Source organism: Pleurodeles waltl, chromosome 4_1 (genome assembly GCF_031143425.1).
Source record: "Pleurodeles waltl isolate 20211129_DDA chromosome 4_1, aPleWal1.hap1.20221129, whole genome shotgun sequence".
NCBI lineage: Eukaryota > Metazoa > Chordata > Amphibia > Caudata > Salamandridae > Pleurodeles > Pleurodeles waltl.
In genome coordinates, this window is record NC_090442.1 from 464,873,577 (window position 1) to 464,888,248 (window position 14,672).

Genomic DNA, 14,672 nt, shown 5'->3' on the forward strand with positions numbered 1-14,672 from the left:
AGTCAGACAAAAGTGTGGCGCACTTGATGCCATCTTGATTAAATAAAACTGGTAAAACTTAAAACATTTATTTTAGAAAGGAACAAAATGAGGGGTTCATTTTGATAGAATTGAAGTGGAAAACTGAAAGAACTTTTTACTGAGAATGCTGTAGTAAATAAGGAAATTAGGAAGGTTCATAACAAATATGTCTCCCACGAGGTTCACCAGAGAAAAAAGAGCCCAAATGTAGCACACATATCACCCAAAGGTAGCCCAACAATTGACCAATGACATAAGTGTGCAAAACACCTAGTGCCTCATTTAGAACTTGACAAAGGGGAATACTCCCTTGGTTGATATCCCGTCTGCCATATTAGCTCCCTTTTATATCCTATGGGGATCGTAATACGGCAGACGGAATGTCAGTCACATTTGTGACGGAGCATTCCATCTGCCAAGTTCTTAATCAGGCCTTAGTTTGTTTGCACTTTTATATACTGCAGACTTGACTCGAGAGTATTGTAGTACTTTACATGAGCATCAGTTACATTACACAAGGACACATTCAATTTGCTCTTAGGCATGGGGAGATAAAGTAATTTACCCTGAGTCACAGGATGTCGAGCTGACGGTGAAACTCGAACCTGGTTCCCCAGTTACAAAGTCTGCAGCTCGGGCCATAATGCCACATCTCTTCCCTAAGTGAGACATATAATCAAGTGATCAACTGGATAAAAAAAACATAAAGATAGCAAATAATTTAAAACTGCTCTGTCGCTATTTGAGAACTCAGCAAATATGTCCTCATTTTAGTTTTTAGAGCACTAACCATAATTTATATGGGAATAGGACACTCTCATTTTTATAATTTCCAAACAAAATGCTTTAGGTATTACAGTTTTGATTATATCAAGATGACATCAGACGTGCCACACTTTTGTAATAATTTTAGAATGTTAGCAATCTAGTTGTTCGTTGGAATACTGTGGGGAAGCAGCAGCCAGGGGCATGGACTTGGATAATGGAGTGGAGAGAGGAGGGTGAAGAGGCAACAAATTGACCACTCTGGGTAGGCTGGAGGGACAGTGGCAGCACAACTGACCAGGGAGGGCAGGGGAAAGTGGGGCACGGACAACTAACGAACCATGCCGGACAGGCAAGAGAGGCTGTCAGGCAATATAACAGACCATTGAGGGCAGAAGGAAGAGGCAGCAGTAGTACAACCATACACCCCAACAGGCTCAATTCAGGCAGGAGATGCCCAATGTTTTTAAGCCTAAAAGGGTTTATTTATTCTGCCTCCTGCCTAAAATCTCCTCTTTTTCAATTTAAGTCAATGCAGAAAATCAATTCCCCGGGTTTCTTTTTCAAAATCTCCCTCTTAACAAGTTCAAAATGTTGGCAATTGTGGTACATTGAATCACAGAGGACAGGCGGGAGATGGGAAGGGGCACCGTACTGACCTTACAGGGCAGGCATCAGAGTTTGCAGCAGCACAATACACCACATAGGGCAAGCGGGATGGCAGTCCATCACAAGGGATCATGGAAAGCAATTAGGAGGGGACAGGGCCATGCAAATGGACAACAGACTGCAGAGAGGAAAGAGGCAAGGGCAACAAGCTGACCATACTGGACAGACAGGAGGTACAGATGCAGCATAACAGACCATGAAGGGCAGGGGGGAAGAGACAAGGGCATGACAGCGGAGCAGACAAGGCAGGAGGGATGGGATATGGGCCTGCACATGGAAAATGGAGGGCTGTGGGCAAGGAGCAGGGCAGGAGCAGCAAGCTGACCATGAAGGGCAAGCTGGATGGGCACAAGAAGCACAGCACATGATGGAGGGCAACAGTGAGACTGTAAAGGCATACATACAGACAATGGAGGGAAGGCATGAGGGGTCAGAGGCAGCAAGCCGACCACATGAGGCAGGCAGGAGGGGCTGTGGCAGTACAGAATACCAGGTACTGGACATGGGAGTGTTAGTGGCAGCACAGCGACCATGGTGGGCAAGAGGGAGGTTGCAGGGGCATGCACAAAGGACAATGGAGGACAGAAGGGAGGGGTAGGGGCTGGACACAGACAAGATAGGCTAGGGAACATAATGAATGTTGCTTATAATGTGACAAATACATGTGTGTATATATAACAGTGTCTACATACCATTATAAGTGTATGTTCATTAAAATGTAAAAGTATGTTTAAAGTAAATATATGTTTTAAATGTGATTTATTGTTTAGTAGGAAAACATTGACATACTTACCTAATTTATGGCTATATTGTGGTCTTCTGTATACTTGTAGTCAATGCTTTTGACTTTACATGCAAAGTAAGTGAAGTCGATGTTTGTGTCTTACATATTTTTTGGACAATATTTTTGTCACTGACTTTTTTATTGGTAGTATTTTGTCATACAATTGTATATAAGAGATTGAGACTAGAGTTCACGAATGAGAATGGGAAAAAGAGTAGGAGTTAAGAGTAGGAGTAGTAGTAATGATAATAATAATAGTGGTAGAGATAGGATAGGAATATGATTGGGGTAGGAATGAGAATAATGCAGCTAATAAGGATGGGCATATGAACGAGAATAGGTATGTTATTGAGAAGAGTATGGATAGGAGTTGGTGTATAAGTCATTGATATGAGTAGAAAGAAGGCTATGATTAGGAGGAGGGGTAAGTGTAGGATGGAAATAGGCAAATTGTGTATACCTTCATTTCAGTGCATAGATGTTTCACTATCTATGCATTGCAATGGAAGTATTTTTGGGTGAACTAATGCATTTAATGAACAATAGAATATAACGTCTGTGGACAGATCCAAAATGTGAATGTCACTTTTAGGAACTGTCGATGAATGGGACAGAACCAAATCAACCAGTGGCTGAATGGGGCTTGCTCAAAGGTCTTCTCTTTTGATGTTTTTGTTTATCACATGAGCTGTGGCAGACAGCTAAAAGTGTCTATTAGTCTGACCTAAAAACTGATGTGTTAGAGCTATAAATCTGCTTTAGTGTTTAACTTTGTTCGAATAGTATTTTTGAGCTCCTGAAGCTACCTATATTAGTCATTAAAGACCCATCCACCTTTAGCCTGCACTGAGGAAGAGGGCTAATGACATAGGAATGGTATTGTGGTGGTCAATATTACTCTCTGTGGTGGGCTATAACTGTATTAGAATATTTCACTTCTGGAATATCCTATTTAAAAAAAAGACTCGAAAGGTATGCAGCAGCTCTATACACTTTTCCCTCTTCATTTATTTTCAGCTCCTGCTGTCCATGCCTGACAGGTACTGCTGAGCTGCATATGTCAGTGTGCATAGCCCCAAGAGAACTGGAGTAAATGGACAGAAGGAGCTGCAAAAAGGGATAAAGTATGTATCCACAGCTCCTGCCTCGACCCTTCTGCCTTTGTGTTGAAAAGGTAGAGAGAGATAGAAAAACAGTTGCTTTCTCCATCCTCTAAACCAAGCTCCGGCCATCTTTGCATCTATACACCATTGAAAGTATGAGTCACAGAAGGCTGTAGCAGAAGCCTTTCCTCTTTTCCATTGGCCATCATCTCGCCACTCTGCATAACCCCACTTAGGCCAAGAAGAAGGAAAAGAGAAGAAAGGGCAAAGGCTAAACAAGAAAAGGGCAAATGTCAGCAGTGTGCGGCTGCATAGTGCAAGAGGAGGGGCAGTGGGGATTTATGGAGATGAGGTAAAAGTAAAAAAAGTACCTCGCCTCTGTCCCTGCCGCCTCGCACTCCTCTTCTTCTGGTGTCGCAGCATTCATTGCTAGGACACCAGCACAGGCTCCCCAGCAATCCTGGTGCTGCTTTCATGCAAAACCTTGCATGAAAGCAGCACCAGGATTGGTCTAACTGGCTCAGACCGCTGCTGAGACTCAGCCCTGGGGTCTGTGCAGTTTCTCCAGCCAGGCTGGAGAAGCCTATGTGTGCATGTGCCTCAGACAGCCGACCAAACACACATGCACACTTAGGTGCACTCTCCTCTCATTCCTCCTCCCAGCTCCTGTGGCCCAGTCCCGCCCCTCCCTGCACTGCTGGGTGTGCCAGAAGCACACAAATAAAATTATCTAATGTTTTATTTGTCTGCTCCTGGCACAACCAGTGGGGAGACGCTCCTTTGCCATAGCGAAGAAGTCACCGCAGCAAATTTATTATTCAGCTAAAATCCTATTAGAAACTAATCTGGGGAGCCAAAGCCACTTAATTTTCTAAAAAATTTTTAAATGCTGACAACAAATCCTAAATATTTTTTTAAACAGTATTTGAAATATCTAACCCAGATTGTCTAACTATATCAGTGACCCCCACACAAGCTTTTTGAGAAGAAATGAATTCCTTCTTTATTGAAAAGGTTAGATTAATTAAAGACAGTATTCTAACTAATCCCTGCCTTAACTCTTTTCCGTTAGAAGATAGGGACCTCAGCATGCCAACTTCCTCTTCAGAAGCACGCAAACTCATCGGAGGAGTGCCTCAAGAATCATCTCTCAGCCCCACCCTTGTCAATGCATACACTGTCCCTCTCACAACATCGACATCCTCTTGTATGCCAGTGACAAGCAACTCATGATCTCCCTTTAGATAAGACCCCCAACACAAGAAACAAGTTTAACGCCTGTAAGACAAAAGTCGCTAACTAGATGAAAGCCAGCTGTCTCAAACTGAATGCCAAAAAGAAAGAAGTAGTGATCTTTGGCAAGAAAACCTCATCATGGGATTCCAACTGATGGCCAGTGGAACTCAGACCCCCTCCCAGAAACCTCATGAGGAACCTCAGAATAATGATCAACAGTAAACTAGACATGACAACACAAGTTAACACAGTCATTGCGTCCTGCTTCCATACAATGAAAATGCAGAGGAAGATCTTCAAATGGCTCCCAAGAAACACTAGAAAAACTCACTTCTGCACTTGTCACCAGCAAGTTGAACTATGGGACCACCATCTATGCTGAGATCACCAATAAACCATCTAGAACTCGTCAGCTAGACTCATCCTCAACATCTCACACAGAACTCATATCACAACACACCTCAGGAAGCTCTACTGGCTCCCGATATACAAACATGCTCATTTCAAACTCCTCACATACACAACAAAGGCACTACACAACTTAGGCTCCACCTACCTAAACAATTGCATCTTCTTCCACCAACCAACCTGACATTTCCACTCCGCAGCACTCCTACTCGTGTACATCCCACACATACACAGAACCAGATCAGGTGGATGGGCTTTCTCTTACATTGCTCCTAAAGCGTGGAATCAAAGCATCCACCTCCTTCCTTCTTGATACTTCAAGAAGCTGAAGATATGTCTTTTCAGTTAACCAACCAACCATAGGCAGGGCTAGGGGCACACTCCTGCCCTGTGCCATTATAATATCACGGGTGCGCTTTACAAATATACATGGCAGGGTAAATTTGCAGGCCTGGATTGAGCCGTATGGAAGGGTGCAATCCCTGGCCTCCAAAGCACACCTAGGGGCCCAGCAGAATGCTGTGGCTCTCCCAGGCCACGCAACCTCTTTCCTTCAGAAGAGAAGGTCTATGGAATTTTGCACACTGAAGGCACTGCAGGAATCTCTGGTGGAGTGGAGACTGGTAAGTTAAATGACTATTTTCCATTACCCAAACTTTAGCTTCTACTAATTATCTCTGTTTCTATATTGATTCTGTTTTGTCAGGATTTGATAGTATCCACATTTTTATTTATTGGTATTTTTTAAATGGTGTGAACATTTTCACAAAATACTGGGGCATAAGGGAGATATAATGGGACCATGGTCATTATGGAATCTGATGGCCATTTTAAATGAATACATTTTTTCATTGTACTGTGACTATCATATTCAGTAGAGCCACAGCAATCCTGGTGAAAGTAGGTGAAAGCAGCCTTATAACATACTTTGCCTGACCAACTCAGGCAGGGACCCTGTCACAGAGACCTAGCAGGTCTGGAGCAACAGTCAGTGGCATTGTGCTTGGCTACCATTTTTTTGAATGTCAATGTATTGCACGCCTCTTTGCTGATCCTCTGTGGCTATCCTTAGGGCCCACATCTGTGGGACTGAGATTGGGGGACAAGGGCTACATCTTTCAGAATACACCATGGTTGTTCATGTTTTCAATATTACCTCATTTATGTCCACCTTAGAACCATAGAACTGCCTTAGGGATGCCTTACATATATTTGTTTTATAGTTTGGACTTTGCAAAGGGGTAACATGTCAATGTTGAGTTGTAAACTGAAAAGCTGCTCTGACAGTCTACAATGTCAGTCTGGGAGTCATGTGTTCACTCGTCACTCTTATGTACCACACTTAAGGCCTCATTTTGAAAAATCTGATGCATTGGCTCCGATGCATCAGATTTCTTGTGTTGCACTGTGCCCCCTAACGACAACATGGTAGAGATGTATTTATGATACAGTGCTCCATGGTGCATAGTGTCCACAGATGCCTCAAAAATTCTGATGCATCTGTGGCAAAACTGACGCATTACTGGACTAGCATTAAAAAAATGAGGCCCCCATTCAAATGTGCCACACTGTAAGGGACTGCTTTGCTTCACCGCTGTGTCAATAAAATGATGTAACGGTGGTGCAAGGGGCTTGTAAATAAGCCCCTTAGTGCTAAAGCACACGTGTGTCTATATTTTTCATGGCCTGGTACCCTCAGAACCAGATTATGCCCTTGCCAACACGTTAGCCATGCCATTGAGGCATTATCCAATTTGACATTTAGTCCTACCAGGCTGAAGGACAACATTTGTGCCTCTTTCTTGATAGTCACCTCAGTGGCAGACCACCAAGGGTGGGAACCCATTTTTGGCACTTCCCCTTACATGGCCCAGCTCCCAAAATTCTATTGACTTAGGACTTACAGGTAAGTAGTACTCCTTATGACAATCAGGCAATAGGAAATTGCTTGGTCTTTTAGGGTTTGTTGTGGCTACACTAGCAGGTCCAAGGGCTTGTTTGCAGTAAGGTGCTGTTGCTTGCAACATTCAAACTTATTTTGGTATATTCAGTACATCCTTGAATATCAAGTTTGCAATAACCAATGCTTGTTAAATGTCTAATTTATTATAACCAATGCTTGTCGATTATGCACATTGTTTTTCACCTGCTAAACTTTTGCCAACTGTAACTGCCAACACATGTGCTCTTCACAATGTGATTTGTATTGAACATGTGCCACAATCAGGAGGATAATTGCTAATTTCCTTAACAGGCAATCAACTGCCTTTCCACCTGCTCCAACTGTAACTGCCATAACATGTGCTCTTCACAATGTGATCTATATGAAACATGTGCCACAATCAGGCACATGTGCACATATGTTTACTTAAGAATGCGTATGATTCTGAGGCCTTGCTTGGCTTCGTACCTATTGCTCTGCTCATCTGTTTTCAGTCATGTAAAGTTCCTTGTCCTCCAGCCTGCCTCCAGTCGAGTTCCAGTGTTCTTCGTTCCCTGATCAGCTTCCAGCTGGCTGAGTTCCAGTGTTCCTCATTCTTCGAGCAGCTTTCAGTCGAGTTCCAGCATTTCTCGTTCTCTGGACAGCATCCAGTCGATTTTTGGTGATTCTTGCCCTCCGATCAGCCTCCTGCAGAGTTTTGGCTCTCCTCTTCCATCTTCTGCCGACGATCCCATATTTCCTGTAAAAGAGAGAAAATAAGAAAGGTGAAAAAAATCCAGTTCAGGTTCTTTTGAAGTTTTCAGGCAAGTAGCTTCATTTGAAGGTAAATAAATATTAATTGCTTAATGCGCGCTGCACTAAAATCCAAAACACAACACAGAACTCTGTCTTTTAAATAATTTAAGACTAAGAGAGCTAGCATGATTTATCGTTTGGGTGAGAATCCAAGATACCACTGAACAGACATTAAGGAAAGACGCTTCCCTGTGAATTAGGAGATCCAAAATAGAGCAGATTTATGAAAACTGTCATTGACAAGAGATTATACCAGAAAACAAAGAGCCCCCCTTTAGACAAGTTGATTGTTTTGCTGTTTGGACATTGTTTTCAGAGTCTCTGTGAAAGTATTTTAAAAATAGGAAAAGACTTGTTCAGCCTTAGAAATGTATGTAAAGAATGCACAATGTGTCAACAATAACTGACATTATGCAATGTATAATTTCACAATAGTTTATGCAAGTCCAATGTATTAACAAAGTAATTATTTTGCAGGCCAGAATCCTAAAAACCAAGAACCCAGTATTTTGAAGAATCAGAAGTCCTGATGCCCAACACGACACGCAGTCCAGGGTCCAGCAGTCCGAATCTGCAGTCCACAAAGCAGAAGCTGGTATTTTCACTTTTTCTCTTCCCAAACCCCCTTCCTCTTGAAGACTTTGAAGAGGGCAATGTACTCTACATCACAGTCACGTTAGTTCTCACTGGGATTGGGAAATTGTCATTGCCCCATCTGAACACATGGTATTAAGGTGAGTGGCTTGCACAGAACAGGTTAGAGCATATCCTTTTGTCATACTACACCAGTGTCTCAGTGCAAAAATCATTGAACCTGATTCTGACTTCAAAAAGAGGTTTACAATTATTTATGGTAATCCTGCAAAAAGCCATTCAGTAACACACCAAAATCAAGGAGTAGCCAACAATACACCCCTTCAATAAAACAATATATATATGACTCTGGCCTACATTTAGAGTATGGTGTATGGGATACTCTTTCACAAATGTGAAGGATATCCTCTCTGCTGTTTTACAGGTGCCATAGGAAATAATGATCTTGTAATAAATCAGATGCAATATCCATCATATTTGTGATAGAGTATCCCCTCAGATGAACTCTAAATCAGGTCCTGTGTATTCAGAACCTACAATGCCATTTATGTACCCTCCTCATGCATAACGGACCGTGTTTCTATCAATCTTAGCTTCAGTACACCCTTGATAAAATCATTACACCGTGTAGATCATGTAGTAAATGTGAAGATAAGTGTGTGTTTTAGGAATAATTGGTGTTTTCCATTATAATTGCAGGACCCTCAGCCACAGTGGAGGTCCAGCAATGCATTTAGAATATCCCACCCATCTATATAACACATGCTGAAACGTTCAGTGTCAGATGCAATGTTGAGCCTCACTGATCTAGTGCAAGGTCAGGTACCACAGTCCAAGCTCCTCTTCCACAGTCTGGTGTTGTATGAGCTCTGCGTGCCCCCCGCGTGTGGTGTAGGCCACAACCTCAGTAGAATGTACCCCTGTCCAGGCTCCTCTCTGTACTACAGAAATATATCTGCTGTTGAGCCAGAACCCACTGTAATCGTGCACACCCCCTCCAGGTCACTACAATGTACAAGGATGTGAAGGGTAGGCCTATATTGCATGAGCTGAGTGAGGCCACAGATGCCCATACTCTTTGAATCATGATGGGCTAGAACATCATAGCCACAAGACATGAGGATCAGATGGGGCAGATACTAGTTATCCTAAATAGAACAATGACCTCCTGAGGGAGCTCTATGAGTTACAGAAGAAGCACAATGATCTCCAGAAGGGCACTATTGACCTTCTGGAGTGTCACATCCCCATCAAGTTTTCTTTTTTTAGTGGTAGAGAAGGGTTTTCAGGACATTTGTAGGACAATTAGGTAAACATCTACAGCTTTCTGTGGATAATCCTCAACATCCAACACCCAACCTGGAACCTCCCCAGAAAGGGAAGCCAAAGAAAGCACTCATACACCTAGCATCAGTTCTAGGCCTACAACTCAGAGACATCAGTGTCATTCATTAGGCCCAGTAAAAGATGATCCCAACATGACCACCACCTAAGGCTCAAGCATTAATTTTCCGCTGTGGATCACCAGCATCACTTTTGGAGTTATTCTAAATCACATTTGCATATTATAAACTGTGTTTTTTCTGGGCATGGAACTTTCAAAGCTGCATGCTGCAAGCCAACAGAATTACATTTTGGACATATTTTATATCACATTTGCCTTTTACAAACTAAGGGGCTGATTTAGGTTTCAATGGACGGGCTACTCCGTCACAATGATGATGGAGATCCTGTCCGCTGAAATCTTAATCCCATTATTTCCTATGGGATTTAGATTTTGGAGAATGGGATATCTGTCACTGTTGTGATGGAGTAACCTTCCACAAAGCAGCTTGACACAAAAAAATATATTTAACATGTATTGGTGAAAATCAATTTTGTGGGTTTATGTAAATTGAAATGGGCAAAGAAAAAAAGATATGCAGATGTGTGTTCACGTAACAGAAATCTGCATGACCTAGCACAGTTGTTAGTTATATGGAATTGCCCATTGGAGTGGCCTTCCACGTCACATGTTGCTAACAAATTATGAGTACATCCAAAATACAACTATGAGGTTCCACTGTGATCATATTTATAAATAAGGGAACGATGGGTTGGGATGCTACCCAGAGCGATTGCCAGTGATTAGACAAGTTGCAAGCATTACTCCCGTCACCTTTTGTGTCTTTCATATAAATAAGGGGTCTGAGATACACTCATCAATTTGCACGTCAATATGCAGACATACTACATTCATAATCTGTACATCAATACTGATTGTGCTCACTCATAAAAAGTTTCACCAGTGATTCTTTAGTGCTACAGAAGATAACAGTTTGATGTGCCCTATTAGCAAACACAAAGTAATCTTTTAGTGATGCACTTTTGGCATCTTCCAAAAGGCGCATTATTATCTTCATACACAATACTATCCTACCAGTATTTTTAAAAATGCACCTAATTTGTACACATAACCATATAAATCATTTACTAAATTGAATCTGATAGTTTTTGGCTCCTTACAGCACTTTTCCATTGCCTAGATAAGTCTGGTGCAGCCCACCTCTCCTTAACTGACAAGGTGTGCCAAATAATTGTTTTATGTTGTATGAGGTGCAACTTTGCGCTGCGGTGGAACATCCCTTTCATTCCTGACAATGACTTCAATAGTGATGGTCAGTGTGATGTTTCTGATTTGCAGCATGAAGATGATAGTGGTGAGGAAAAAGGGAGTGGCCTCCGACAAGAAATAATTAATAACTTCTTTGCATGATGGTAAGTTTTGGTTAAAACAGTTAAATAATCTATTGCATTTTTTGAATATTTCTTGTTAAATCTTCGTACCTTCTGCTTGTTCCCTTCACTGTCTCATATAGGTGGGTCATCATGATTAACTAAGCTATATATATTTGTCTTTGAGTAAACAAAACGCTCAGAGACGTTCCTGTCAACGAGCTTTGGAGGACCGGATAGTGTTGTGTACCCAAGAATACCCTGCAACTCCCTCTTCCCACGCAAAATGGAATTGAATGCCCTATATACCTCCCAGGCGGAATACACTTTACAGCAGATGAAAGGGTGCCACTATGAACATGGGAGGAAGGCAGGACGATTACTAGCTGCCCAACTTTGTCAACGGGATGCAGCGTTGGCTATACCAGCTATCCGGGATCTTGACAATACAATCCTTTCTCCCCCGCAGGATATTGCTAATGTGTTCGGTAGATTTTACCAGACCTTATATACTCCCAAAGTGGTAGAGGACCACGGGAAACTATCCGCATTCTTCGACAAGGCATGGGTCCCCAGCCTTACAGAGGAAGTCAGAGCACTCCTAGAAGGAGAGAGAAGCAAGCAGGAGATTGTGCAGGCCATAGGTAAACTCCCCTATAACTAGTCCCCAGGTGATGATGGGTTCCCAGCAGAATTCTACAAATGGACGGGAGCAGAGATGGTGGACTCCCTTTACGATTCCTATTGCGGAGCGGACCGCACAGGTTCGCTATACCCTATTTCTAATTGGGCTTCTATAGCAGTCTTACTCAAACCTGGGGAAGACCCTCTTCTATGTGGCAGGTACTGTCCCATCTCCCTCCTAAATGGGAATATAAAGATACTGACAGGTATTCTGGCGACCCGCCTCAAGAAAGTGATGCTGTCCCTTATTCACCAACCCAAGTGGGTTTTGTGCCCGGCCGCTCCTCTAGGAACCATCTCCGGACTCTCTCGCCTGGAACACAAGGTGGCAGACAGCTTCAACCCGCTACTTACCAACATGAAGAGAGAATTTGACAAATGGTCCCACTTAGGCCTCTTTCTATGGGGAAGGGTACAGGCAGTCCACATGGTGACCCTACCAGGGTTTCTTTCTGCTCTTGGAATGTTAACTTAAAGATTCCTCTGCCTCTATTTCGAGAGGTGGATAGACGGATATGGGCCTTTGTGTGGGGAAAAATGTGCCCCAGGTTATCCAAAGCTGCACTCTTAGCGTGCCCTGAGTGCGGAGGGATGGACCTACCCTCGATAGAAAATTACGCCCTAGCATTACAGCTATCACAGCTTGTCTTCCTGCTCCCAGGTGTCCCTGACCCACCACTGTGGGCCACAGCAGAACGTACGATTTCACACTCCCGACCTGGCCTCAATGTGCTCTACAGCGTGGGTGCTTCCCTGCCCAGATCATCTACCCCCATGCTCCACTACATGTTAAATTCCTGGAGGAGAGCACACTGCCTGTTAGGAGTGGGTCCGAGGATCCATGACCAGGCCCCTATCTGGGATAATACGGGCCTGCTAATAGGGGGGAAAACACTCAACTGGGAGACTTGGTGGTGCACAGACCTCTTGCATATTAATCATCTTATGGTCAATGGGAATCTTAAACTGTTTCCAACCCTCGGGGTAGAATTTGCAGTGCCTGACCATCACACGTGGTGCTTCCTTCAGCTCCAACACTGTGTCCCCCACTGCATGGGAGTGTACACGTGGGTTCTCCGCCATTCTCCAGTACTACACTACCTTGAAACAGGGGGCTCCTTTCGAGGAGTAGTATCGGGCTTACATAACATGCTAAACCGTCATCTATTCTTGTTGCCCCTACTGGAAACTCTCAAAACCAAATGGCAGGCATATTTACAATAAGACTATGAGCTAGATGACTGGGTTGACGTACTAGAGGCAAGAGAGCGAGGCGCTCGTGAGGCTCGCATGAAGTTCTGTACCTTCAAAACATTGCACGAATGATACCGGACGCCCAGAAACTTAGAGCCACGTGGCTCTTACCCCATGCGACCTGTTGATGTTGCCCCCACCCCAGATGTGACCTGATGCATGTACTCACTGACTGCCCAACTATCCAACCTTACTGGGAGGCAGTGGAGACCACTCTAAGAGATGTTCTGCCATTACCACCTTCCCTCACCCGTACCCTCCTCCTTTTACATGACACAGGGGAGCTTGAAGGTCTTTCCCACCTGCAATCACAACTCCTGCAGACTGCGCTAGCAACAGCCAAGCTATGCATCCTTAGACACTGGCGCTCTACAACACCCCCCTCACATGAGGAATGGCTGGCAGCCATGTACCAAGCCACCTCCCACAATCAACTTATCTACAATCTACAAGACAAGACAAGACAGATATTCTCCAGACGTGGGCCCCCTTTTTGAACACTCCAGACGGCAAGCTGCCCCTGTGGGGGTGTGGCTACAACCTCCAACTCAGACAGTGCTGATTCTCCTTCCCCCTTCACCTCCCTCCCTTTCCTCTAACCCTGAAAGTCCTTCCTACACTTCCCTCCTCCTCTCCTGCCTTCACACGGTCACTACACCTGGATCATATCATCCATCGCCCTCCCCTTCCACCCACACCCACTTTCCTGCCCCTTCCCCCCTGGTCAGTGCTGGTGTTAATGTTATTTGTGGTGTTTGTTTTATTGCTACGGTGGGTCTTGCTATGTCTGTTATCTTCAAACTTTTTCCACTCCCACGGACCCGTCTCTTGATCTCGCCCCCCCTCTGCTTGCTCTCTCTGTCCTTCTTAGATATTCCTTTTCTCTCCCCTGCTTCCACTCTTTCTTATCTGTCTCTCCCCCTCCCTTTTCTAACATGATGCCTTCTCTCTCTTTCTGTCAATGTCTTCCAGTCCTTTTAGCCTGCTCTGTTGCACCTCACCCATTATTGCTTACCTCCCATCTAGTTCCTATACCAACAATGCCCATCTACCCATATCCGTGCCCTTCATAAGGCCCTTCACACGACATGCCTCGAGGATGGGAGCCCTATCATTGATTGGGCCCTATACGTAACCTCTCCTTAACCTTTTCTGCCATACTACCACAGGTCCCAATATGTAGATAGCGCAGCAGACATAGTTTTTATACCGTTTCACCAATATGCTCCCTCTTTCCCTAGACCCTTTTTGCCCTCATTTGTCAGGGATATGACTGGGTAAACAGGTACCTATTTCCTGATGGTCCTTGCCATTGTACCTGTTACGAAGATTGTAACTATGGTCTTATTCAGCACTGTATGACATTATTATTGTATGACTGTCTGATCGTGGGGATGCTCTTTCCTGTTCATATGTTGTTGGTAATGCATATATTGTTATAAGGCTATGTAGTGTGTTCTCCTGATTTTTCAATAAAGAATTTCACAACAAAAACACCTTTTATAGTGCTACAGGTGCCCACGTCATTTGGAAATTGGATGTACCCATTTTTGTGTTTAGGCATCACATTTAAAAATTGTTGGCACACAGATGAGAACGTGGGTTGGGGCATCCCATTGCAATCACCAGCTATGTACTGGAAGGAGCCAGTTACTGTGAAATGCAGTGCTGCCATTATCTTGACAGTGGTGGGAATGCGTTT